Raw genomic sequence first — 26,668 nt, forward strand, 5'->3', positions numbered from 1 at the left:
GGTAGAGTTACAGACAGTGAGAGGGAGAAACAGAGAGAAAGGTCTTTCTTGCACTGGTTCACTCCCCAGTTGGCCGCAAGGGTCGGAACTGTGCTGATCCGAAGTCAGGAGCCAAAAGCTTCCTCTGGGTCTCCCACGTGGATGCAAGGGCCCAAGGAACTGGACCATCTTCTGCTGCTTTCCAAGGCCATCCAGAGAGCTGGATTGGAAGAGGAGAAGCTGGGACTAGAACCAATGCCCATGTGGGATGCCGGCACTGCAGGAGGAGGATTAACCTACTGCTCCAGGGCGCCGGCCCTTGCTGGTATATTTTTCTCTAGGAGTCCTGTAAGGTACTTCAGGTGTACAGTTGTTTTTTTTTTTTTTTTTTATACTTAAAAAGTGGTTATTATTTTTAGAATCCATTGTTTTTGTTGTAAGATCCTTGTAAGTCACAAATAACATGCCCAATGTAACAGAGCTCATGAAAAATGAATATATGATAGGAAAACTGGAAGATTCCTTTACCAGATGTCTATTCATTAAAAATTAGAAGGACAACTGTACTACACACTTTTTAGTAATGATGAGTTGCTCTTGAATTTGCACATTATTTGTGCATGAGTTTGTTTATTTTTTTGAGGTTTTGTTTTATTTATTTGAAAGGCAGGTTTACAGAGAGAGAGGGAGAGACAGAGAGAGGTCTTCCACTTGCTGGTTCACTCCCCCAAACTGTCCAGGTTGTGCAGGTGCAAGCCAGGAGTAATGAGCTCCATCTAGGTCTCTCAACTGGTGTAAGGGCCTATCTTATTTGTACTATCTTTGGCTGCTTTCCTAGGTGCATTAGCAGGGAGCTGTATCAGAAGTGGAGCAGCCAGGACTCAAAACAGAGACCAAATTAGAAGCCAGCATCGAAGGTGGCACCTTTGCCTGTTATGCCACAAAGCTAGCCTCATGTGTGTATATTTTTTAAATGTTTATTTTTATCTACTTGAAAAGTAGAGCAACAGAGATAGGGAGAGAAAGCTCTTCCATCTGCTGATTTACTCCCAAAAATACCTGCAGTAAAGCTGAAGCCAGGAGCTCAGAACTCCATTGAAATTTCCCATGTGGGTGGCTGGAACCCAAGAACTTGAACCATCATCTTCTGCCTCCAGGATGCATTAGCAGAAAACTGGATCAGTAAGGGAAAAGTTAGGACTTGAACTAGGGACCCTGATGTAAGATGTGGGAGTCCAAAGCCTTTGCTTAACCTTCCGCACTACAATGCCCACTTCAAATGTATTTTTAAGGAAAAGAGCTGTAAAGCAAAGAAAATATTATGAATTTTAGAATTTTCCATGCTCCAGTTTGAAACTTGACTCTGTCACTAAATAACTGGAAAATGACAATTTTATAAATATGAAAGGAAAATGTTTACTGCAATGTAGAGCAGATTCTTGAAAGTATCAATAATATTAAATGTTGAGAGAGTCTTCTATTCTTAATGTTGAAGATTCAAGGATCTACATTTTGTATGTGTTGTCTATATTAATGGAAGTAACAGAATGTAGAACTGAATTGAGAGACAGAATTAGTTTAGCCAACTCTCATGGCAGAGACAAAACAGTCAGTGTAGGTGTAGTCCAATAGAGAAACCAGTAAAGAAACAATCAAGATGCTTAATGAAAGCCTAATTTCTATTAAGTTTCCTCTGATCTAGGAAGATCAGAACAGACACCCTCTTGCTTTGCTATTTTTCTTTTCAAAATGTATTTTATATGCCTTTCTAGCGAAATTAATTTATTCAGAGTATATATTCTAGGTGATTCTTTTAATCAGGCAGACTTATGAGGAAGTGCTGGAAACCTTTTGCTTCTGGTTGTCAGATGTATTCTTTTTTTATTATTATTATTTGACAGATAGAGTTAGTGAGAGAGAGACAGAGAGAAAGGTCTTCCTTATGTTGCTTCACCCCTAAATGGCTGCTATGGCCAGAGCTACGCCGATCTGAAGCCAGGAGCCAGGTGTTTCCTCCTGGTCTCCCAGGTGGGTGCAGGGGCCCAAGCACTTGGGCCATCCTCCACTGCCTTCTCGGGCCACAGCAGAGAGCTAGACTGGAAGAGAAGCAACCGAGACTAGAACTTGGCAACCATATGGGATGCTGGCACCGTAGGCGGATGATTAACCAAGTGAGCCATGCTGCCGGCCCCTGTCAGGTGTATTCTTTAGAGCTATCTAGGCCATATCTAAGAGAATTCCAAAAAATCATGAAAATAGAATTTAAAAATAATACTATTTTTCTATAAACTTTTTGAAGCCATTTGTACAAGTAGAGCTGGATGTGGTGGTTGAGATCATCAGATAAATCTGAGTTTGGGTTCTTCCAGAAACAGATCCTAAGAAAATTGTGAGTACAAGCAGTATAAGAGAGAAGTGGAGGATGTTCCAATAAAGGAGTGAAAAAGTATGACATGGAAAGCATGTTAGCGAATAAGGGGTAGATTCTCAAGTGAGCAACATAGAAAAATAAAGTGTAATTCTACCGGGGGAAACAATGAATTCCACCAGTTGGTGAGTGACTTGGGGTAGTTACTTATATACCGGTTTCTCTTGGACAATGGTTAAAGAATTGTTCTGGGACAAGTGCACTTAGATTCATTCTATTTTTGGCCCCTTTCACAGTCAGCTCTGGCATGGAACTGTATATAGAATGAAATGATCACAATGGTATCCCTGCAAGACTGAGCCAGAATCAGAAATAAAATAAACATGCAAGCATTACATTGGATATAGGATAACCAGAAATACTTTGGGAAAATTTTTGCCAGAAATTAAGATACTACATTTTTAACTTATTGAAATAAATTTTAGAAGTGTTTTGTAGGTTTAATCAAAAAAGTTAGGCAAAAGAAAGAAATAGTCATCCAAATAGGGAAGGAAGAAGTTAACATGTTTTATGATATGTTATCATACACACATACACACAGATATATATGTATATATTACTATATACCTATTATATATATATATATATATATAGTTAAAGACTTGACCAAAAGACTGTTAAAACTACCAAATTAATTCAACAAAATATCAGGAAATGCAGTCAACATATAAAAATCAATAGTGTTTTGGGGCTGGCGCCATGGTGCACTAGGTTAATTCTCTGCCTGTGGTGCCAGAATCCCATATGGACGCCGGGTTGCTCCTCTTCCAATCCAGCTCTTTGCTGTAGCCTGGGAAAGCAGTAGAGTATGTCCCAAATGCTTGGGCCTCTGCACCCATGTGGGAGACCTGGAAGAAGCACATGGCTCCTGGCTTCGGATCGGTGTAGCTCCAGCCGTAGCAGCCATTTGGGGGGTGAACCAACGGAAGAAAGAACTCTCTCTCTCTGTCTCTCTCTTTCACTGTCTGTAACTCTACCTGTCAAATAAATAAATAAAATCTTTTAAAAAAATCAATAGTGTTCCTTTACACTGATGGTGAAATACCTAAAATGAAATCAATAAAATTATATTTACAATAGATAGAAAATATTTAGGAATGAATTTAATTAAGGTGGTGAAAAAAAACTCTATGCCTTAGAAGCTAGAAATGTTTGTTGTCTCTTCCACCTAGTTGGAGACCTGGATTTAATTCTGTTATGGGCATTTTGGAGTGAACCAGCTGATGGAAGATCCCTTTCTGTCACTATCTTTATCTGTCTGTTTCTTTTTGTTTTTCTGGCTTTTCAAACAAGATGAAAACATATGAATAAAAATTTTAAAGTGGATTAAGTTGAAAAAAGACTCAAACAAATGGAAGTATTAACCCATGTTCATGATTTGGAAGAATTGATGTTAAAAATGTTCGTATTACCCCAAAAATTCTGAAGATTCAATAGAGTCCTTATAAAAATTCTAGTGACATTTTTCATAGAAGTAAACAAAACAATTCTAAAATTAGAATGAACTCAAAAAAGACCCTGATTAGCCAAAACAACGTTGAGCAATAGTCAACATACTAGAAAGATATATTAAACAAAACAGCATGATACTGGCATAAAACCAGACATTTAGAACAATGGAATAGAACAGAGATTGCAGAAATAAATCTATCCATTTAGAGTAAATTGATTTATAAAAATATTTTGTTTTTTAAATTTTTTTACAAACATTCTAATCTTATAAATATTTATAGTATGCTTGTGATGTTTAAGTTCATTTATATATTTTGTAATGTTCACTTAAGATAGATGGATTTATTTCTTCAAATATTAATGATTGCTTTATGCCACAATGAAGAAAAGGCCGTATCTTTAAAATATTTATTTTCATGCACTTGAAAGAGTGACAGAAAAAGAAGGGGAGATCAAAAGATGGGGACAAGAGAGAGAGAGAGAGAGAGAAGAAAATGGAGAGCGAGATCTCATCTGATGGTTCACTCAACAAATGTCCTTAACAGCCATGAAAGAGTTAGGCCAAAACCAGGTTCCCAGAACTCAGATAGGTTTCCCATGTGACTGGCAGAGGCTCAAGAATTTGAACCATCTCCTACTGCCTACCAGGATGCATTAGCAAGTACCTGATTAAGAAGTAAATAACCAGGACTTGAAGTGACTCTCTGATATAAGACACAAGGATCCCAAGTATTGGCTTATGCTCCCAAACCACAATCCAGAACAGTCTGTTTCATGACTGGTTTTGAGGAAATTGGCTGCACAGAAAACTTAGCTCATACCTTAAACATAAATAAACATAAAATGAAATAAATACTTAAACATACTATTAGAAAATATAAAGTTACTAGAAGAATCCACAGGAAGAAAGAAACTCCATGACATGGGTCTGGGCAATGACATTTTGGATATGACCCCAAAAGTGTAAGCTATGAAACAAATGGAAGACTCCCCCCCACCCGCCGCTTCTGCCTCTGCCTCTCTAACTCTGCCTTTCAAATAAATAAACCTTAAAAAAAGGTGATATCATATTGTGCATGTTAGAATGGTTATTATCAAAAAGACAAAGATAACAGTGTTGGCAAGGAGTTGGAAAAAAGTGGACATCTACTCATTTTTGGTGGGAACATGAATTAGTATAGTCATTACAGAAAACAGCATAGAATTTCCATAAAAATTACAAATAGAGCTTGCATATTCATTATGAATCCTACTACTGGATATCCACAACAAGTTAAATCAGTCTGTCAAAGAGATAGCTGCATTCCTGTGTTCCTTCCAGCATTATTCACAATTGCCAAGTTAATAAGTCAACTTAAGAATACATCAGTACATGAGTGGATAAAGAAAATAGGGTATATATCAATACAATGTGATACTATTCAACCTGAAAAAGGAAAATCTGTTATTTGCCACAACATGAATTAACCTAGAGGATTTTACATTGTTAAATCAATTAGGTACAGAGAAAAAACACTATATGATCTAATGATATATGAAAACCAAATAAAGTTATACTCATGGATGCAGAGAGAAGAGAGAGATTACAAGGTACTGGTGGATGAGAGAAGTGCTGAACCAATGATAGAAAATTACAGAGATATCAGCAATATGTTTAAGAGATTCTATTGTACAATATGGTTGAATATTAAAGAGCAATGTATTATAGGTATTCTTGAAAACTGTAGGGTAGCTTTTAAGTATTTTCATCTCACACACAAAATAAATACGTGTGTGAGGTAATACAAATGCCAATTAGCTCTATTTAGTTGTACTGCAATTTATCCATATTTCTTTTTTTCTTAAGATTTATTTATTCATTTGAGAGGCAGAGTTACAGATAGAGTGAAAGATAAAAGATAAATCTCCTATATAGAAAATTACAGAGATATCAGCAATATGTTTAAGAGATTCTATTGTACAATATGGTTGAATATTGAAGAGCAATGTATTATAGGTATTCTTGAAAACTGTAGGGTAGCTTTTAAGTATTTTCATCTCACACACAAAATAAATACGTGTGTGAGGTAATACAAATGCCAATTAGCTCTATTTAGCTGTACTGCAATTTATCCATATTTCTTTTTTTCTTAAGATTTATTTATTCATTTGAGAGGCAGAGTTACAGATAGAGTGAAAGATAAAAGATAAATCTCCTGTCCACTGGTTCACTTCCCAAAGGCCACAACAGCAGGAGCTGGCCCAATCCAAAGCCAGGATCCAGGTGCCAGGAGCCAGGAGCGTCTTCTGATTCTCCCATGTCAGTGTACGCATCCAAGGAATTATACCATCTTCCACTGCTTTCCCAGGCCAATCCCAGGGAGCCGGATTAGAAGAGAAGCAACCAGGATAAGAACTGGAGCCCATACAGGATTCTGGCACCACAGGCTGAGGCTTAACCTACTATGCCACAGTGCTGGCCCCAATTTATCCATACTTCAAAATGTTGTGCTGTATATTATACATTTATAATTTTTATCATACATATCACTTGCTAAGAAATTTTGACATAACTTAGATGACAGTAAATAATTTGATACCAAATATGTGTTCTGAATTCACTTCTTTTTCTTGTTAGTTGTAAGATCTTAAAATAATCTGAAATCACTAGTTGTGAAAAATAGATTAATAAGTACATGAATAATTAAAGATTATCTTAAATAATTTTATTGACCTTAATTTGAAAAGAAAAAACCCTAAATCTGAGATTGTCATAATGGTAATAGTATAATTATATAACATGTATGTTTTTAGTTTTTTGTCACCTGAAAAACATTTTCACACATGTAATTTAATTCATTTTCGAAAAACTTCAAATTTCCCTTGCAAGAGACAGGAGGTCAATTTGGATAATGTTACTGAATGACCTTAAGCCCAATTAATTCATTTTTAATTCATTAATTCACACATGCTTTTGCGTGTGCCGAGGAAAATTTTAATTTACATCCATGAGAAGTTTATGCCTGTGTCCCTCATGCATTATCAAAACATTTTTCTACAGCAGTGCTCTTTTTGCTCTAGGTTGGCAACTACCAATAACAACAGTAAGTATTACTGGCATATACATTACCCCTTATGCGATCAAAGGAGGCTAAGGAGTTTTTGGTTTCTTTTTCAAGAACAGCAAGTCTGGGGGCCAGCACGTTGGCATAACAGATAAAACCACTGCCTAAGATGCTGGAATCCCATGCGGGCATTTTTGGTGTCCCAGCTGCTCCACTTTTGATTCAGATTCCTGCTAATGGCCTGGAAAAAGCGGTGGAAGATGGCCTAGGTACTTGGGGCCCTGCCATTCAAGTGGGAGATCCAAATGATGTTCCTGGCTCCTGGCTTTGGCCTGGACCAGTGCTGGCCCTTGCAACCATCTGTGGAGTGAACTAGAAGAGGGACGATATCTCTCTCTCTCCCTCCCTCCCTCCCTCCCTCCCTCCCCTTCCTTATTTCTGTCTCTCACTCTTAACTCTACATTTCAAATAAATAAATAAATCTCTTTTTTTCTTTTTAATTTTATTTATTTATTTGAGAGGCAGAGTTACAGACACAGGGAGAGACAGAGAAAAAGGTCTTTCATCCACTGTTTCACGCCTCAAGCAGCTGCAATGGCTAATGCTGGGTCTATCTGAAGCCAAGAGCAGGACTTCCTCAAGGTCTTTACAGATTGCTGTTAACTGCCATGAAACAGGATTTTGAAGATATGTATTCCTAAACATCTATTTTGTGGTATAGTCACACCATGTAATGCAAATAAGATGTCGATGCTAAATTTAAGAAAAGTGTTTGCATCTCAGGAAACAGGCAGATTTGTTTGAATAGTCCATGCTATTTTCACAGCTGCAATGTAGCCAATATGTAAGATGATTTTGACACATAGAAGCATATGCTCACTTGATTGGTGTTCAGACTAATATAACCATGTAATGAGTGTCTATAATTGCACAGATAAATTTCTACTTCACAAATAGTCTCAAGGATACCCTGATCAATAAAAATATTTTAATATTCCTGTATTCTCGAAACCAAAGGAAGGAATATAAGATCTTGTTTCATTTTTCAGTAAATGCACAAAACCAGCGTCTGAATTTAAATGTTTGAAGAAAAGACATTTTTCTGAAATACCAGTAGGCTTAGACTAAGAAAGCTACAAGTTAGAGGAGGAGATTATCTTTTAGATTTGACTTTGCAGTGTTCCTTGGGGTAGTGGACTCAGGAAGGGTAGAAATTTCCATCAAGAAATTGAGGAAACCAAAAGAATTCCTAATTACAGAGGGCACTGTAAGGATGAGGAGGCACATTTCTCTCTGGAGTGAAATGCTTGGCACCCACTAACCTCTTGTTAGCAGAGATACCTGTGTCATCTGAAGATTGCAGTGACTTCACTTTTTAATGGCTGGCTTAAATTACTGTACACTTAGAGTACAGATAAAATCGGCCTCAGTTCATTGGCACTGATTTCAACCTTAGAAACTTAAGCTCTTTGAGACAGAGAAAGGAAGAATCCAGAATAATTGTTCACCTAGTTATTAACATGTTTTCACTTGCCTAAGAAATTATGATATAATTTATATGAGAGAGAAAACAGTTTGATACCAAATATGTTTTCTAAATTCACCTTTATTTCTCATTAGTTGTAAAATCATAACATGTTCTTAAATCATTTTTGTAACAAGGAATAAATAAAAGTTTAAGCATATCATTATAGGTCAGCTTATTACTTCTAACTTGTTCAAGTCAATAATGGGAATGGAAAAATCATAGTTCACATTTGCTAAGGGAAAAAAGAGCTAATACTGGACTGACCTTATCAGAGAAGATCATGTTTCTGCTCTCTTTTTTTAAGCTGCTTAGTCATTCAGCATTTCTTTTCCATTATCAATTCAGCATCCAATTAAGGACTATTCCCACCCTGCTAAATCTCAATGACACTTTTCCACTTGTTTCATACTTCATAAACATATCAGTTGAAAACATTCCATGTTTTCTTATTTTTAACTTATTCAAATGTTTTGTTGTTGTTTTCTTCCCCTGATTGAAATAGACTGGGTATAATGGACATATTTTATTGTTAATGAAGGTTGAAAATAAATAATAGAGAATATGTGGAGTGGCTATCAAGCTAGAATTCTTACAATATTTTAATTGGATGTCGAATTCCCTAGTAATTACTGTCCACTGAAGGGCAAAGGAGATAACATATTGTTTTATTTTTCATAGGAAAAAGAAAAGCTGTAGAATTTTGTCTGATACTAAAGAGTCCGACCTGTTCAACAGATAATTTCTTAACAGTAAATTACAAAAGAAAAAAATGAGAACTGGACTTGATAATTCAAAATCTTCAGCAGTTGGCACTGATTTTTCCTTTATACAATTCTACACCAAAAAATTGTAGGCATTTAATGATTACTTTTCATGATGCCAGAATATAGTTTCCTTCCAGAGGTAAGCTTTGCCTCATTAACATATCAATACTTACATCTAAGCTGCACATAATTGTAGGAGCACAAAATCACAAGTGGTTTGGCTCCAAGTCATTGGCAATCTAGTTATCACAAATGTTATTGCTTATTCACTTAGTATGTAGCTTTCAGAACTCAGGACCTATATTTTTGAACTGTTAAAAGGGAAAACAATCAACATTGAGAAAACACATGACCAATATTATTCATAGGAGAATGATTTACCCACATTGCTATGCCCTTTTTTTTCTTTTTTTAAAACTTATTTAATGAATATAAATTTCCAAAGTACAGCTTATGGATTACAATGCCCCCCCCATAATGTCCCTCCCACCCGCAACCCTCCCCTCTCCCGCTCCCTCTCCCCTTCCATTCACATCAAGATTCATTTTCGATTGTCTTTATATACAGAAGATCAGTTTGGCATACATTAAGTAAAGATTTCAGCAGTTTGCTCCCACACAGAAACATAAAATGAAAAATACTGTTTGAGTACTAGCTATGCACTTATAAGAATTTTAGTTTGCCTAAAGATCACACCAAATGAGATTCTAGCTACATAAATCAAAAGAATCAAATCTGATAAATTTTTCTTGGTTCAATGCGTCAGATGAAATGGCATAAGCCTTGACACAGAGCTATGCCATGATAGCTGTCACTCTTTCAGGAATGAAGCCACTGCATTAATTCTCATATTAGTCATTTATCCAATATGCTTTTATTAAGGCCTTACTATTTGCAAAATTCTACTGTGGGGAAGAACTAGACAATTTTATAGAAGAGTGAAACATCATCATTCTCATCAAATATAAAAAGTAATAAATATGTGTAAGAAAAATAAGTTAAATATAAATTATTCTAGGGTACTCAGGAAAAAATGTATTCCAGGAAAGGAAGATATTTTCTAAGGGAATATGGAATATGATTTTAAAGCAGGTATTCTGGGAGGTTTCCAAAAATGAAATGTGGAAGGAAGGGAAGAACAGGTCACATGATTGTCTGCAGAAATACATCTGGCAGACTGAAGGCAAGCCTGGATAACCAGAGTCAGGAGAATTCCTAGTGTGAAAAGATGGTCAATAGAGACAGAACAGTTGATCTAGCAGGAGAGTAGGAGAAGCAATGACATAAAAGCTGTTTGAATCTGTGTAAGGTCATTAGCTTTCATTCCAAGTGAGACAGGAAGCCGACAGGAGCACTGAACCAAAGAGTAACATCACCTGATTGATTTCTAACAGACTCACTCTGTCATGTGGATTGCAGCGGATTTAAGAGGGACAATAGAAGCCAGAAGACATCTTAAGAGGTCTTCACATGTAGTTGTTTCTAAGACAGATTTTATATAGCAGAGAAGAGTAACAGGAAGAGGATGAAAGGATATATTTTAAAGGCATAGCTAAGAGCATTTCCTAAAATATATAAATTAGTACGGGTGAAAAAGATTTCATCAGGAATGAATTCAAGGTATTTGGCTTGGATAAGAGAAAGGGAAAAGTTAAGGATAATGGGCTGGAAATTGTGAGAAATGCAAGTTTGTGGTAGAAATAATATCATGAATTCTTTTGTGGATATGCTATATTTGATATCCAGTAGCATATCAAGTATCCTTTATGTCAAGCAGCACATCAATTAGTACTCAATCAAGGAAGAAGAATATCCAAGAATGGTATGGTATACAAAGTTTATTTACAATATTAGACTTTTCAGAATTGTTGGCATTGATGCTGAATCCTTAGGAAGGTTGTTACCTTTGCATCTGGTGGTGATTTTTAAAATCATTATTCAACAAAAAGGGCTGGAAGTTGGGATAGAAGCAGAAAGTAAAAACAAAGGTAGTATTATGAAATGAACCCACACAGAGTACAGAAGAATCTATAGTCACAAAATGGAAACTTTGAGAACTGGAGCGTGCATCGATCTCACACATTCTTTATAACCACAGTGCTGAGGATTGCCCTGTGAAAATGTCAGATGACTTTGTCACCAATGAACAATGTGCTTGACACCATACCAGAGAAACTGGAATTCAAAATGCTATGCCAGCCAGAGAGGATTGGGTACCATAATCTTCCTAATTAACAATGATATTGTGTGAAAGCTGCAGCAGTAGCAAGCACCTGGATTAACTTTCAGGGCTTAATATACCCTACTTTGCATCAAAATCTCAATTTTTTTTCCTGTGGTCAACCTTAACTTGGAAATACACAGGAAATGAATTGTGGGAAATGTTATCTCAGTTTAGCCAAGTAGACATAGTACAAACCAATATAAGTAGGTACCTATGTAGTGTGCATAGAATCCAGGGAGGAGAAATAAGCTTATAGCACTTATATATATATATATATATATATATATATTTTTTTTTTTTTTTTGACAGGCAGAGTGGACAGTGAGAGAGAGAGAGACAGAGAGAAAGGTCTTCCTTTGCCGTTGGTTCACCCTCCAATGGCCACCGTGGCCAGCGCGCTGCGGCCGGCACACTGCGCTGATCCGATGGCAGGAGCCAGATGCTTATCCTGGTCTCCCATGGGGTGCAGGACCTAAGTACTTGGGCCATCCTCCACTGCACTCCCTGGCCACAGCAGAGAGCTGGCCTGGAAGAGGGACAACCGGGACAAAATCCGGTGCCCCGACCAGGACTAGAACCCGGTGTGCCGGCACCGCAAGGAGGATGATTAGCTTAGTGAGCCGTGGCGCCGGCTATATGGGTTTTTTTTTGAGATGGTATGCAAAACAGCTGGATTATGTCACTAAATATATATGTACTTTCAAGGGAGAGAAGTATTAAACCTGAGCTGCTCTAATTTTAGTTGTTGAGGATGTGATTAGGGACTAATTAAGGAGAAAGACAAAAATCTAATGAAGATGGGATCCAGAGTTAAATCAAATCATATGTAATATAATTACAATAATATAATATATAATATAAATCAAATAATTATAATAAAATAATTATTTATTTTTCCCTTTTCCTTGTTTTTATTTTGGATTCCCTTGTTAAGAATGTGAGATTCAGGTTTCTATCCAATCTGCTTATGCAGTCATAATAATGATTATACTTTCTTGGGGATTTATTTTACAACTGGAAACTTCCTGGAATTTGTGACTGTGTGACTTGTCACTACAAATGTGTTACTAAAAATTAAAAATTGTTTAGTGATAATTTCAATAACCTCTCAAGCCACAGCTGCTTCTAAGAAGCAATTATGCTGACTCGGTAGTTCTGTATTGTCAAAATATGTGAATATAGTCATCTTTCGTAAACACAGATAATTGCATTTCTCAAAGCCAGTGAAATAAGACTTTTGAGTTTTATATATTTTCTTCAACTATTGTTATATTCCCAGATGTCTAATTCTTCTCTATGGTTAGATATTCTTTATCATATTATTTATGGAATCTATCAATAACTTGTAACTCTAATACTCTTATTATCTGCAATGCCCATCCTGGAAAATATTGCATCCCTGTTAGTTGTGCCTAAATTGTGTTATTCGGCTAATAGTCAATTCATACTAAGCCAAGAAATGAAGAACTGCTGCAGGGAATTTTTAATCCTTTCCTTAAAATGACACCAGTTTCCTGACCTATGGACTGTGGCATTTGGCAAGACGATTACTCCCAGCACAAACATTATTCTTTGGTTTACACAGTTACATTGTTTTTTCAATTTTATATGTGCATTCAAAGCTACAATTGAGTTGGGAATTGTTCCTTCAAAACTCAATTTCCTTAACATTCCTTGGTTAAAAAAGACTCTTTGAGGCATGATCTAGAACTTTAAAGAATGAAATTTGCTTTATGATATTTGTTCAGCAATCATAATTAAATATAATTTCAATATTGTTTGGCATATGAGTGTTTTTTATTTTTGTCTTCATATTTTTGTTATTGCTTCAGAATTATATGTGTCTTTGGTAGTCTTATTTTAATTATTTAGAATCTTTTGTCTAATAAATCCCTGAAGTCCAATTTATATCTTAAATATTTATCCAATCATTCAACTATTCTATTGAACTAAATATTCAACTGTTATTATAATCATTGAAATGTGGCTCTGGTATTATTTCCTCACCCCATATTCCTAAGCTTTAGGACCAAAATATTCACTCAGCCCAGGCATAGGTTTATCTAGTAATAGATCTTCTAATGCATTACCTGGGTGAAATTCTATTACTGGATGTTCTTTTAGAATGATCTTCCTAGAGCCAGCTAGCTCATATGTCCTGAAGATTAGAAAAAGGATTTTAGAATCCCACAGGACATCAACTAAACACAGTAATGTTCTTTGGGGAGTCAGATTGCAATTACAGTGGTAATCCTATATAGAAACTGAAGATGATGGTGGGAAACTTCCTGGACTCTCTCCCACAAAACTTTCAGAAACGTAATAATTTAGTTCTTTTAAGAATTCAATGGAAACTAAAGCTCAGTTCTTGTTGATACAGCTCATTTGACTGAAAAGCGATGTTTCCAGCATTGTCTCTTCTGGCCCAATTTCCATCAACAGTTTTGACAATGTCTGGTAATACCAAGGTAAAAGAATTGCAGTTGCTGTGGCTGTTGCACTCGGTAGGCAAACATGAGCAATCTCTTGATCACCCTCACCCCCTCACCTTGTGCTCATTGGGTAACTTTTCCAGAAGAGCTGGGCCCCTACCAAACACCACCATCACCTGCTGAAATATCTTTTAAAAATTTTATAGATATATAACTGTGGCAAATATTTATGGGTATAGAGTGAAAAAAGCTGATATATATATATATATATATATATATATACACACACACACACAATGTATACTATCAAGTCATGGTAATTAGCACTGCAACACCCTTAAACATTTTTAGAGTTTTAGTTGTTCATAACATACGTAATAAATTTATGTGAACTACAGTCATCCTATTTGCTGTAGAAATTAGAGCTTGTTCCTTCTATGAAACAGTATTTGGATACCCATTTTCCATCTTCCTCTTTCCTTCATCCCCTCCTAGCATTTCTAACCTTTAGAAACCAGTATTTTATTCACTACTTCTAGAAAATTATGTTTCAGTTTCCACATATAAGCAAGAGCATGGAGTATTTGTTTTCCTAAGCTTTACTTATTTTGCTTCACATGCTCCAGTTTTATCCATGTTGCAACAGATGACAGGGTTTAATTCTTATTTATTGTTGAATAATACATCAATTTCTGTATTTACCAGATTTTCTTCATCTATGTCTCCATCCACTGATGTATGCTTGGGTCAATTTCACATCTTGCCTATTGTGAATAGCATTGTAGTAAACATTACAGAGCAGATATCTTTACACAGTATAATCATTGTATTTCAGTAGTACATACAATAAAATTTAAAAAAAATAATAATCATATTTCACCATGAAACTTTCTGGTCATATGCTATGTTATTTCATTGATATTGACTATTGATCTTTTTGTTTGTTTCTTGAACCTCAATAGGAGAGAGGAAGGTGTAAAGGAATATAAATAAATTAGATATCTTGAAACAAACTCTCAAGTCATTGTAAACCGTCTGTGAAATTGTCGAACTAAATTATGTAACCTGTGTATGCTGCAAAGAATCTTAACCTACATGCTATCAGTAAGTCACCCTACATCTCTATCACTAAATTCAAATCAGCAGGAAGCTTGATTGGAAACTGAATATAGGGAATCAAATTAGCATTCCAATACAGAATGTGGGAGTATCAAGTAGCAGCTTTATCTGCTGCATCCAACACCATCCCTAGGATATATGATTGTTGATGAGACACTTTCTGGAAAATAATTTGATTGTCTCATAAAAGTGGTTGTCAAGTGATTTTAAAGGAACCCACAGGACTTTTCTGTCTGAAGAAAAAAGTTCACAAAATTTCGTTATTCCTGTAGCTTTAATGAGTTCTTGGTAACAAACCTCGCCCTTGCCTCGCCCACAAAAAGGAGTCCAGTGATGTTTTGAATGTTAAAAGTGGCCTGACTCAGAAAAATCTCTGATACCTAAGTGATGCCATCCTAGCACAGGACAACCTAACGCAATACTAAAGATGAAAATGAGGTCTCAAAGGAAGAAGACTAGGACTCTGACCCTTGGGAAAGCACCTCTCATCAGAATAAACTGTTCTGTGGCATTACCATCTGCCTTGTTTGCCAGGTGATTAGGTTAGAAGATGTTTTATTCTACTTCACCTACCATGTGCATATCAACCTCAAAATCTTTTCTATGCCCTTCCTCCCGCACATTTTAATAATCATACCCTGCCTATGTGTGCTCAGTAATCATTTTATCACAGACTGCCATATTTTCTCATATTGAGTAATGTGATACTCACCCACCCTTGCTTTGGTTATTATATTTCTCTATAAAATTTGCCATATTTTCTGCATATATGCTTATTTTTTATCTAACCACTATTAATTCTTTAAAACTTACAATCTAATACTTCCCTAAGAGCTTTGCTGTAGTCATGATGAAAAGCATCATTTTCTGAAGATACAAAGTGTTTCACATGCCAGCTTATGAACATGTGACTTCTTCCAAATGTTTCCTTCTATGAAAGCAGCCCTATCATGTGGCTGTTGGAGCAAGGGTTTTGGTGCTTGGATTCTTGTGTTTGAAGTTTTTCGTTTTGCTTCCTACATATATCATTTGAAGCAATCTTTTTAAATTATGCCCTTCAGTTCCCCATCAGAAAAATGGAGGTAATATTAACAATGTCTTCTGTAATGATTTTTGTGAGAAGCAAGTAAGGTAACTAGTGAATTTAAAATACTTAAATCCATGCTACAACCCAAGTAACTTACTGATATTATTACCCATTATTATTATATTTTGACTAATTCAAATTTGCACTTTGTACCAGTTCCAATTGGCTTCTTTCATTCTTGTGTGCCAAATCTTCTCCTCCAATTTTTTTTTTTCTCTACTGTCAGGAGACTAATCACTCTCATTATCTGTGCCAGACTTTATCCTTTGCACACGATCTCATAATACAGCACTACAGGTTTTTGGTATTATATATCTATTTTGCCCTCTTGACTGCGAACCTTTCTTGAGGTTAGAGACAAGGTTTTATTTATTTTCAATTGGTTCTCTGTGTTAAAAAAAATTGTCATTTTATAGATGAGTATTAAATATGCTAATATAAGAATGAAAAGTAGGGGCCAGTGCCATGGTGCAGTGGGTAAAGCAACTAGCTGCAGCGCCGGCATCCCATACTGGTGCTCTTTCTAGTCCTGGCTGCTCCTCTTCCAATCCAGCTCTCTGCTATGGCCTGAGAAAGCAGTAGAAGATGGCCCAAGTCCTTGGGCCCCTGCACCCGTGTGGGAGACATGCAGGAACTCCTGGTTCCTGGCTTCGGATCGGTGCAGCTCCGGCCATTGTGGCCATCTGGGGAGTGAACCAGTAAATGGAAGACCTCTCTCTCTGTCTCTACCTCTCTCTGTAACTCTGTCTTTCAAATAAATAAAATAAATCTTAAGACAAAAGAATGAAAAGTGACATCAAGTAGTTTTTGTCAGAAAATATCCCTGGAAGGTCGGGTAGAAATTAGCACTAAGTCTACAGACTCTGTGGCCTCTAAAGGTTTCTTAGGCCAATTATTTTCTTCAAGCACATGATGCTCTTTTTCCTAAGTTTCTAAAGTGAATACTGAATAGAAGTAAGCCTTTAGCTTTCAGTTTTATCTTCAGAGAAATTCCTCTCTCATGTCAACTTTATCACTGACCAAAAAAGCTAAAATGATTTCTTCAGCAAGAGGTCCCAGACGTATTGGGCACTTTTAAGTCCGCACTCTGCATAGGAGAGATTTCTAAAGGAATAGATCCGATTTTTCAAATTATTATTACTGCTAAAATATTGGGAACACATTAAGTATATCCTCAGAAATACTTTCTGAATCAAAATGATTCCATATTGTGAGAATACAAGTGTAAACATTGTTTATTGCTAATGCTTATTTAATTCAGGTTAGAAACATGCTCCTCTATCATAATTAAATAATTTAATATATATTTCTCTAAAATGACATTAGTGCATCCTTATTATTTATCTTAAACATCTTATTACAAGACAAATTCTACAAATTTCAGTAAAACAATTCTGAAAAGTTATCATTTTTAGTTTATAGAGTCAATGTTGTTCATATTTTTCTGAGAGCATTTCTCTACTGTCTTTTGTTCATGTTAAAAGAAATGTAACAATCATCTCATGAGATAGACAAATGATTAAATTATGAGTTCAAGTAAAGGAGTTTGAGAGAAAATAGATTGGCTTCCTTTACATCTTGACGCTTGCACTTTGGCCCTAAATTTGACAAATTATCTTAAATATTATTTGACTAACCATATATACTCTCCAATAAAAAAATACAAAGTCCATAAGCAATGAAAATAGAGAATATCTTCTCTTGATGAGTTCTAGGAGATCCTTGCCTTTTTCAGATCAGCATAGAGCAGTTTAAAACAACTCTTATATCTAGACACATGCATTTGGATTACCAGATAAATCAAGGATTAGGAATCCTGTGTCCTGTCTTGGAATACCTAGATTTGAATGTCAGCTCCACCCCAGATTACAGATTCCCGCCAGTGCTCTCCCAGGAAGGCAGCAGGTAATGGCTGCTCAAATACCTAATAAATAAATAAATAAAAGGTTTAATAATGAGCATACAAGAATTTTTTGCCTCAAAATAAAACAAATCAAACTCTACGGTCTTACAACCTTAAAATCTCTCTCATTAAATTGATTTCAGGGCTAGTGTTGGGCTGTCATGGGCTTTGTTCTGTTTCCCAGCTGTTCTACTTCCCATCCAGCTACCGCCCTGCTAATGGCCTGAGGAAAGCAATGGAAGATGGTCTACATGTCTGAGACCCTGCCACCCATGTTGGAGACCTGGAAGAAGCTCCTGGCTCTGAACTTCAGCCTGGATCAGCCTTGTCCATTGCAGCATCTGGGGAGTGAACCAGCAGATGGAAGATCCCTCTCTCTCTTTCTCTCTCTGATTCTCCCTCTCTCTGTAACTCTTTTTAATGAATAAACAAAAAAAAAAAGGCTTTAAAAAGAGACCTCAATGTACACTATCTCCAAATACGCTGGCATATAAGCAAAGGGAAGCAATATCTCAGTTACTGCCCAAAACTCAGTATCAAATAGAACCAATGAACAGATCAGATGTATATAATATTTTTAGTTCTTTTTTATTATTTTTTTATTTAATAAATGTGAATTTACAAAGTGCAACTTTTGTATTGTTGTGTCACCCCCCTAAACTCCCTCCCTCCTGTGGCCCTCCCCTCTCTCACTCTCTCTCCCATCCTGCCCTTTATCGAGTATCATTTTCAATTACCTTCATATACAGAAGATCAACTTAGTATACACTAAGCAAGGATTTCAACAGGCTGCACTCACACAACCGCAGAAGGTATAGGGTATTGTTTGACTAGTAGTGTTGTTTTTAAGTTTCATAGTAAAACACATTAAGGACAGAGATCCTACATGGGGAGCCTGTACTCAGTGACTCCCATTGTTGATTTAACAATTGGCACTCTTATTTATGACATCAGCAATCACCCGAGACTCTTGCTATGAGCTGTCTAGGCTATGGAAGCCCCTTGAGTTCACCAACTCTGAACTTGTTTAGTCAAGGCCATATCACAGTGGAGGTTCCTTCCTCCCTTCGAAGAAAGGCGCCTCCCTCCTTGATGGCCTGTTCCTCTGCTGAGGTCTTGTTCACCAGGGTCTTTCATTTAGATCTTTTTTTGCCACCGTGTCATGGCTTCCCATGCCTGTGAGACTCTCATGGACCTTTTAGCCAGATCCGAATGTCCCAAGGGTTGATTCTGAGGCAGGAGTGCTGTTTTGGGCATTTGCCATTCTGTGAGTCTGCTGTGTGTCCTGCTTCCCCCGCAGGATCATTCTCTCCCTTTTAACCAATGAACAGATCAGATGTATATAATATTTTTAATAGTTAAGTGGCGATCAATGAAGAGATGCTTGTGTTTTTCCAAACAGGGTGTTGGACATATTGATTCCTGGGTTTCAAAACACTATTAGAATTGCACTGGTGCATTTGTCTTAATATCATTTGATGAGTAATGTTGCAGGAGTCTGCAGTTACATCCTTTGGTTTGTGTCTCATGAACATGAAGGATTAGAAGTACAGACAAGGAAGAGTGCCAAGCAGAAGGAATTTAAAGCAGAAGTTGATTGAAAGAAGCACAGAAAGCTTCCAGTGACCAGGAAGAGTCTATGAGGGAGTTAAGTATTGAGGGCTGATTGTCCAGGCTTTAGAAGTAAAAGTTCTGTATATTAAGATAATCGAAAATGAATCTTGATGTGAATGGAAGGGGAGAGGGAGTGGGAAAGGGGAGGGTAGTGGGTGGGAGGGACGGTATGTGGGGGAAGCCATTGTAATCCATAAATCGTACTTTGGAAATTTATATTCATTAAATAAAAGTTAAAAAAAAAAAGAAGAAGTAAAAGTTCTAATGATTAGGTGAGGCATTGAGAGGAGACAGCTTTGATTGGTTCCATCTGCTGGTTTATTTCTCAAATGCCCACAAGTGCCCTCTGCTGTGGTTGAAGCCAGAAATTGAGAACTCAATCTGGGTCTTCCATATGAACTTCAGGAATCCCGTAACTTGAGCATCACGGTTGCCTCTCAGGCCTGCGCCAGCAGGAAGCTGAGTTAAGTCTTCAATCACATAATTCCTTCACAGAAGCCAACTACTTGGCTTTTCTCAGGTCCTCTTAGACTCATCTCCAGATGGTGAGGAAAGACCTCCTTGTCCTGCTTACCTAGCAGGGAGTTTATCCATCATTAATGATATGCAATAGTGATGTGTATCACTGCCAAAATAACAGTGAATAATAATTATGGACCCGATTTCCAATTAGCAACTGCATTAGAATTCATAAATTACTTAAACTTTCTGAGCCTTGATTGACAGATTTAAAAATCCCCATCTTTAATCCTTGAACCAAAAAGATTTTCTGTGTTCAGAGATAAATTTGGGGAAATATCTAGCATAATACACAATCCACAGTAAATTCAACTACTACACTCAATGACTGGAACAGCCATTTTACTCTGTGCTCTGCTTACTTATGGTGATGGAACCTTTTAAAATCTAACCATTTTTACATCTTTCCCAATTTTAGTAACTCCTTAAAAATAAAAAAATTATGGTTGTTCTAAAAAATGCTAGATTATTTAGATCAACATATTTTAAAGCCAATTAAAAAAATTTAAGATTAAAAATGCCTGGTCATATTTAATAAAAAACTAGAAATTCAAGGTAATATAGTGGTTTTTATTTGTATTATATACAAAATGAAAGTTAAAATGAGTTCAAAACTAAATTTAAGATCTAAGTTCTAAGAATAAATAAGACAGAAAAATTCTTTGACAATGTATTTTTTGTATATACCATTAAAAGCACAGGAAAGAAAAGCAAAAATAGATAGATGGGAAATGCTTGAAATGTGAGTGCTCATTTTGTATAAATTTTAAAAAATTAAAAGTAAGTAAATAAATAACAATATAAATGGGATTCTATCAAACTTCAAATGATTTGCACAGGAAAATAAGTAATCAACAAAATGGAAAAGAAATCTGAAGAATAGGAGAAAATATTTTCAATCATTGATCTATCTATTATCTATCTATCTATCTGAAAGGGGGAGGGCTGGTATTGTGGCTTAGCAGATTAAACAACAGCCTGTGATGCTGTTGTTTAATTGGGTACCAATTGAGTCTCTGCTGTTTCACTACTGATCCAGCTCTCTGCTAATGTTCCTGGGAAAGCAGGGGAAGATGGCTTAAATGCCTGGTCCCTGCCACCCACATTGGGAAACCAGAAGAAGCTCCTGGCTCCTTCCTCAGCCTGGTCCTTCCTGAGGCTGTTGAAGTCACTTGAGGATTGCACCAGTGAATGGATTGCCCTCTCTGTCTCTCCCTCTCTGTAACTCTGCTTTTCAAATAAATAAATAAATGCTTTAAAAATAAAATAAAAAAGGCTAAGACCAAAATGTATAAGGTACTTACATAACTCAACAGCAAGAAAACACATAACTATTAAAAAGTGGCACAAGGGGCTGGTGCTGTAACCTAACGGGTAAAGCTGCTGCCGGCAGTGCCAGCATCCCATATGGGTGCCGGTTCAGGTCCCAGCTGTTCCACTTCTGACCCAGCTCACTGCTATGGCCTGGGAAAGCAGTAGAGAATGGCCCAAGTCCTTGGGCCCCTGCACCCATATGGGAGACCTGGAAGAAGCTCCTGGCTCCTAGCTTCGGATTGACGCAGCTCTGGCCATTGCGGCCAATTGGGGAGTGAACCAGTGGATGGAAGACCTCTCTCTCTCCCCCTCTCTCTGCCTCTCCTTCCCTCTGTGTAACTCTGACTTTCAAATAAATAAATAAATAAATAAATAAATAAATCTTTAAAAAAAAGTGGCACAAGACCTGAAACTGAACATTCAAATTTATTTGTTTACATATTTGGTACTTAAAAATCATTGTCAATGAGACAATGCAAATGGTGTCCCATTTAATACAAAAATACTGTTACAAATATTTAATATTTCCAATCACTCATTATTTTTTGTTGTTTTATTACAAACCAAAGCAAATTGTTGTAAATTAAATAGCCATATGTGTCATGCATTTTACATGCTTCATTACATGTAACTTACTCCATAATTCTAGAGACATTACTAATATTGTCCTTATTTTAACGTGAAAAACTGAGGTTTAGAAAGATATAATTTCTCTGTGGTTTCACTCACACATGCTTTATCTCAAAAGCTTCTCTATTTTGGGTATATCACATTGTTTCTTTAACCATAATAAAAGTAAATAGAAAGATCCTTGCATCAAAACTAAGTGTCTCTGATTTCTGCAAAGACATATGAGTGATTCCTTTTAGGCTATCACAGTAAGACATGTCAAAATACAGGGCTGTGTTCAGAGAATGAGAAGGAAATATTTGCATATATGTGGACAACTGAAGACAAACAACAGACAATAAAAATTAAACTTATGTTGTTTACAGTTTTGACCCCATTTAACATATTTTATCTTTGGTCTCCAGAAAGGTATTATCTGAGCTGGAACATATCCCTCAACCCTGACAGTATATGATCTACCATGCTCTTTTATATTCACTCAATGGCCTGGTCCTAGTATTAGCAATAAATATTTGCAATGCAAATTGAACTGGCTTTTCTTTCAATTATCTTTCCTTTCCTGTGTTATTCCAAGGAAACTTTGGTTATATCTTTTGGATCACAAGATGTATCTTTAATGGAAATTCAGAAACATATGGAAGTTTAAAGTTAGGAATTTTATTATTTTTTATTTTATTATTATTATTATTACAAAAATACGTCAAATACAAAGATAATTGAATTAGGTGAATGGAAATATGTTTCTGTACTTATATTCACCTTTGATTGAATGAATTAGACTTGCTTAAGAAAGCTATAAAGTGAGAGATAGGTAATTCTTCAAGTCTGTAGCATTGAGCAGGTTGTTTTCCTTAAGAAAGGTGAGACCAAGCAGTTTTGTTTAATTGCAGAGTGAAAATCATTGTTTTGAAAAATGGGTTTTTCAAGTACCTCAATCTGGTTATTTACTAGAAAATCTGCTCATGATACACTTTACAATATCTTCATTGAACATATATGCATCTTCCAGATCATGTTTGAAAATGTAACAAAATCAATTATTTTGCTTTTTCCTACTAGTATATTATATATTCTTATTAGATTAATGTTTTTAAAATTCAGACATGTGACTGGTTATAGTCAAACAAAATTATCTACACACCAAACATTTTGAGTGACAACAACTTTGTTCTCTTAAAAAACATGATCAATTCCCCTCAACAGATTGGCAGAATAAAGCCAGTTGTCTGAAAATTTTCAACCTTTACCTGACACTTGCCTAAACAGATGATCAGCCTTGCAGGTGGGTGATGTTCAAGTTCTTAATGTCTGGTATGCAGACACCACAAACGATTTCCTGTCAGAGAGATGGAAGAATTTCTTTTGCCTTTACTAGAGTCAGTAATTCAATTAATTACATAACAAAGATAACATTGGACTAATGTCAATTCTACATCATAGCTAAACAGATTTTAGTAACTAGCATTTTCAAGGAAATTGATATGTTACATAACTCCCTGGATCCTGTAACCAGTGTCCTAGAGGGAGGAGAGTGACACAAAGGTAAAACCACAACTATTATGCAACTTGAAGATATTTATATGAAGAAGATAACTTTGGTCACTTCTTCGTAACATCTAAACCTTTAAAATAAATTTCCTCCACAAATATTAAAAATTTGCAGAGACCATATTAAAATTGGGGAAACATCACACTTTTTGAAAGCTAGAGTTACAAAGAGAAAGAAGGAGAGGCAGAGAGAGAGGTTCACTCCCCAGTCAGCAACAATGGCTGGAGTTGTGCTGATCTGAATCCAGGAGCCAGGAGCTTCTTCTGGATATCCTATATGTGTGCAGGTGCTCAAGGATTGGGGCAATTTTCCACTGCTTTCCCAGGCCATAGCAGAGAGCTAGATTAGAAATGGAGCAGCCAGGACTAGAACTGGTACCCACTCTGCCACAGCGCCAGCCACCAAAATTGAACTTTCTATCCATGAATGCCATTCCTAAATATTTACTAAGTTAATGGCTAGCAGTGGTGCTTTGTGTATAGCAATGGCCCTCAACGAGTGACTGTATATTTTGTGATTTGTTGGTATGGATTCATTCTGAGAGGAGGAGCGCGGTGTGGGCAAGAGGCGCAGAGTCACCACACAAACCCTGGGAGTCAGGTGAAAGCGGGCCATAGGTGAACAGCCAGCAGACTTGTTTATTTCAGCTGGTACAGCAGCTTATATAGCTGAGACAGCCAATCCAGTCAAGGGGCAGTTTATGCCCTAACCAATCACAACCTGTTGCCAGCAGGCTCCATTGCCAGGTGGGTTCCAAAGCCATTCCTGAGTAACTGAAGCTCACTTGCCAGTGGCCATCTTGGTATGGCCTTCTCATTCCACCACATTTTCCCTTCTCATTTATTTTTGAGCAACTGGAGGCATGATTCTTAGCCATACCATTGTTGACCCCATTTCCATGTGGTCTTCGTATGCAGCTGTGCCTGTCTTAGGTTGTCCCCCAGGGTATCTTACCTGTTGTTGACTAACCAGCCCTCAAAATGGGAGACCACAGGAGTGCTTGCTCAGATAGGGGTAGGAATGAGGAACAATGGTAATCAGGAATGGCGTGACCGCACGCAAGCTGTGGGCCATTTGAGTGACTGCCCAGAGCTAGTGGGGTACAAAGCAGTAGTGGATGTGGCTATGGGCAGTTCCTCAGGACAGGATGACAGGGCAGCAACTTGACAATCAGTAGCAGGTGCATCCGCTAACAAGGCGGACTCTCAGTCTTGCTCAGCTGGTTCTGGTTGACTGTCAGTTGCAGCCTTGATATTTCTGGCTGGAACGCAAATGACCTGTCTGGCATTCTCTGGAAAGACAAAAGCATATCCTTGGCCCTTGGTTAGCAGAAGCCTTTTTACAGGCATTGGAACCCAGGGCTTGAATTCTGTGTCCACTTGGAAATTAATGGCAAATACGTGTGTGGGATGGGGTCTAGTGGCTGCCCTGAGAGCCTGGGGTGCCCGGGGACTGCCACAAATTTGGGGACCCTCGCTAGGTGTGGATGGGATAACCTTGCATGGGTTATTGCATCGAAGTCTTCTAAGTTCATCCCACGGATATTTGGGGGGTGGCTGACTAGGCATTGCTGTGTTTTCTGCTGTCATGTCATTTTACTGTCAGAGCTCTCTCTCCCCAAGTCATCAACTGTTGCCTGTGAGGCAGAGGCCTGGAGTGACAGGCTCTTATCACTCATTGATTCATTATGTTTGGTAATCTGTGTGGGCTTCTGAGAGGGGGGTATCTTTCCCATGTTTGAGTGCTTAAGAGTGGTGCACTACACCAACTCTAGCCAAAGGAAATACACCCATAGCACTGCTGCTATAACAAAGCAAATTCCTAGCACCTCAGCAGCTGATGGCATTATGCAGGGGTTCCCTACATTAGACAACAGACAGTGATGTATCAGATCATACATCTGTCCTGTGCTTAGTGGGGGACTTCCTTGATTCGTTAGGTCAAGGCTGCATGCCCACATGGTATCTCCAGAGCATCTCATTTCTCGAGTGAGGAAAGATGACTTGGTTCCAAATTCTGGGATGATCAGTCAGTCCCTTATGTGAATTTGATGGATGAACCAAAAGTAAAAGGAGGAGCTGAGAAGTGGCCTTACACTTCTGGGTGGTGTGTGCCTAACCTGGGGTCACTTCAACCAAGGACAAGGACAAGGAAAGGGGCATAGGAGGAGGTTCTGTGCTTGCTCACAGAACCAAACAAAACACAAAACACCAAGGGGCCTACTTGCCGAAATCAAGGGGGGACCTCACCAATTTTGATACGCTGTCTCAGTCACTTTTGATTCCAGATGTTGCTGTGGATTCATTCTGAGTGGAGGAGCGTGTTGGGGGCAAGAGGCGCAGAGTCACCACACATACCCCAGGAGTCAGGTGAAAGTGGGCCAGAGGTGAGCAGCTCACAGACTCGTTTATTTCAGTTGGTACAGCAGCTTATATAGCCAAGGCAGCCAATCCAGTCAAGGGGAGGTTTATGCCCTAAACAATCACAGCCTGTTGCCAGGCAGGCTTCATTGCCAGGTGGTTTCCCAGGAGGTTTCTGAAGCCATTCCTGAGTAACTGACGCTCACTTGCCAGTGGCCATCTTGGCATGTCCTTCTCATTCCACCACAGTCATTCTAGAATTTATTGCAGTTTTCTGTTTATGTCTAACCTGAAATATCATTTCCACAGAGAATCCTTCCAAGAGCAGGCCTTGTATTTAATTTTCTCCCTGTCTCATATATGTCTCTAACAACCTCGGTGAATCAGTCACAAATGGCATTATCATTGTTCATTTATAATGTCTATCTTTCCTAATGTTCTGTAAGATTTGAGAGAGCAATTAACATGTCTGTACTCTTAATTTTTTAAGATTTATTTATTAATTTGAAAGTCAGAGTTACACAAAGAGAGGAGAGGCAGAAAGAGAGAGAAAAGTCATCCATCTGATAGTTCATTCTCCAATTGGCCGCAACGCCAGAGCTGCGCCAATCTGAAGCCAGGAGCCAGGAGCTTCTTCAGGGTCTTCTTTGTGGGTACAGGGGGCTAAGGACTTGCACCATTCTCTACTGCTTTCCCAGGCCATAGCAGAGAGCTGGATGGGA

At 37.4% G+C, this 26,668-nt stretch overlaps 1 long non-coding RNA gene across 9 annotated transcripts in view; it reads right to left on the reverse strand.

Annotated features, from left to right (window-relative positions):
- The window catches only part of LOC103351104 (uncharacterized), an 87,509-nt gene extending 67,805 nt beyond the window's left edge, over positions 1-19,704 (reverse strand). For 3 of the 9 annotated variants that reach the window (XR_011384604.1, XR_011384618.1, XR_011384603.1), the window contains exons 1-3: positions 18,698-19,703; positions 17,895-17,981; positions 13,510-17,161 (exon numbers count right to left, since the gene is read on the reverse strand). This is a non-coding gene — a long non-coding RNA (uncharacterized lncRNA). Of the gene's footprint in view, positions 1-13,509; positions 17,162-17,849; positions 17,982-18,697 lie in introns of all 9 variants that reach the window. The other 6 variants (XR_011384626.1, XR_011384621.1, XR_011384635.1 and 3 more) reach the window with 6 other exon arrangements.
- Between the last annotated feature and the right edge of the window lie 6,964 nt (positions 19,705-26,668).

This window comes from Oryctolagus cuniculus, chromosome 1, assembly GCF_964237555.1.
Source record: "Oryctolagus cuniculus chromosome 1, mOryCun1.1, whole genome shotgun sequence".
NCBI classification, from domain to species: Eukaryota; Metazoa; Chordata; class Mammalia; order Lagomorpha; family Leporidae; genus Oryctolagus; species Oryctolagus cuniculus.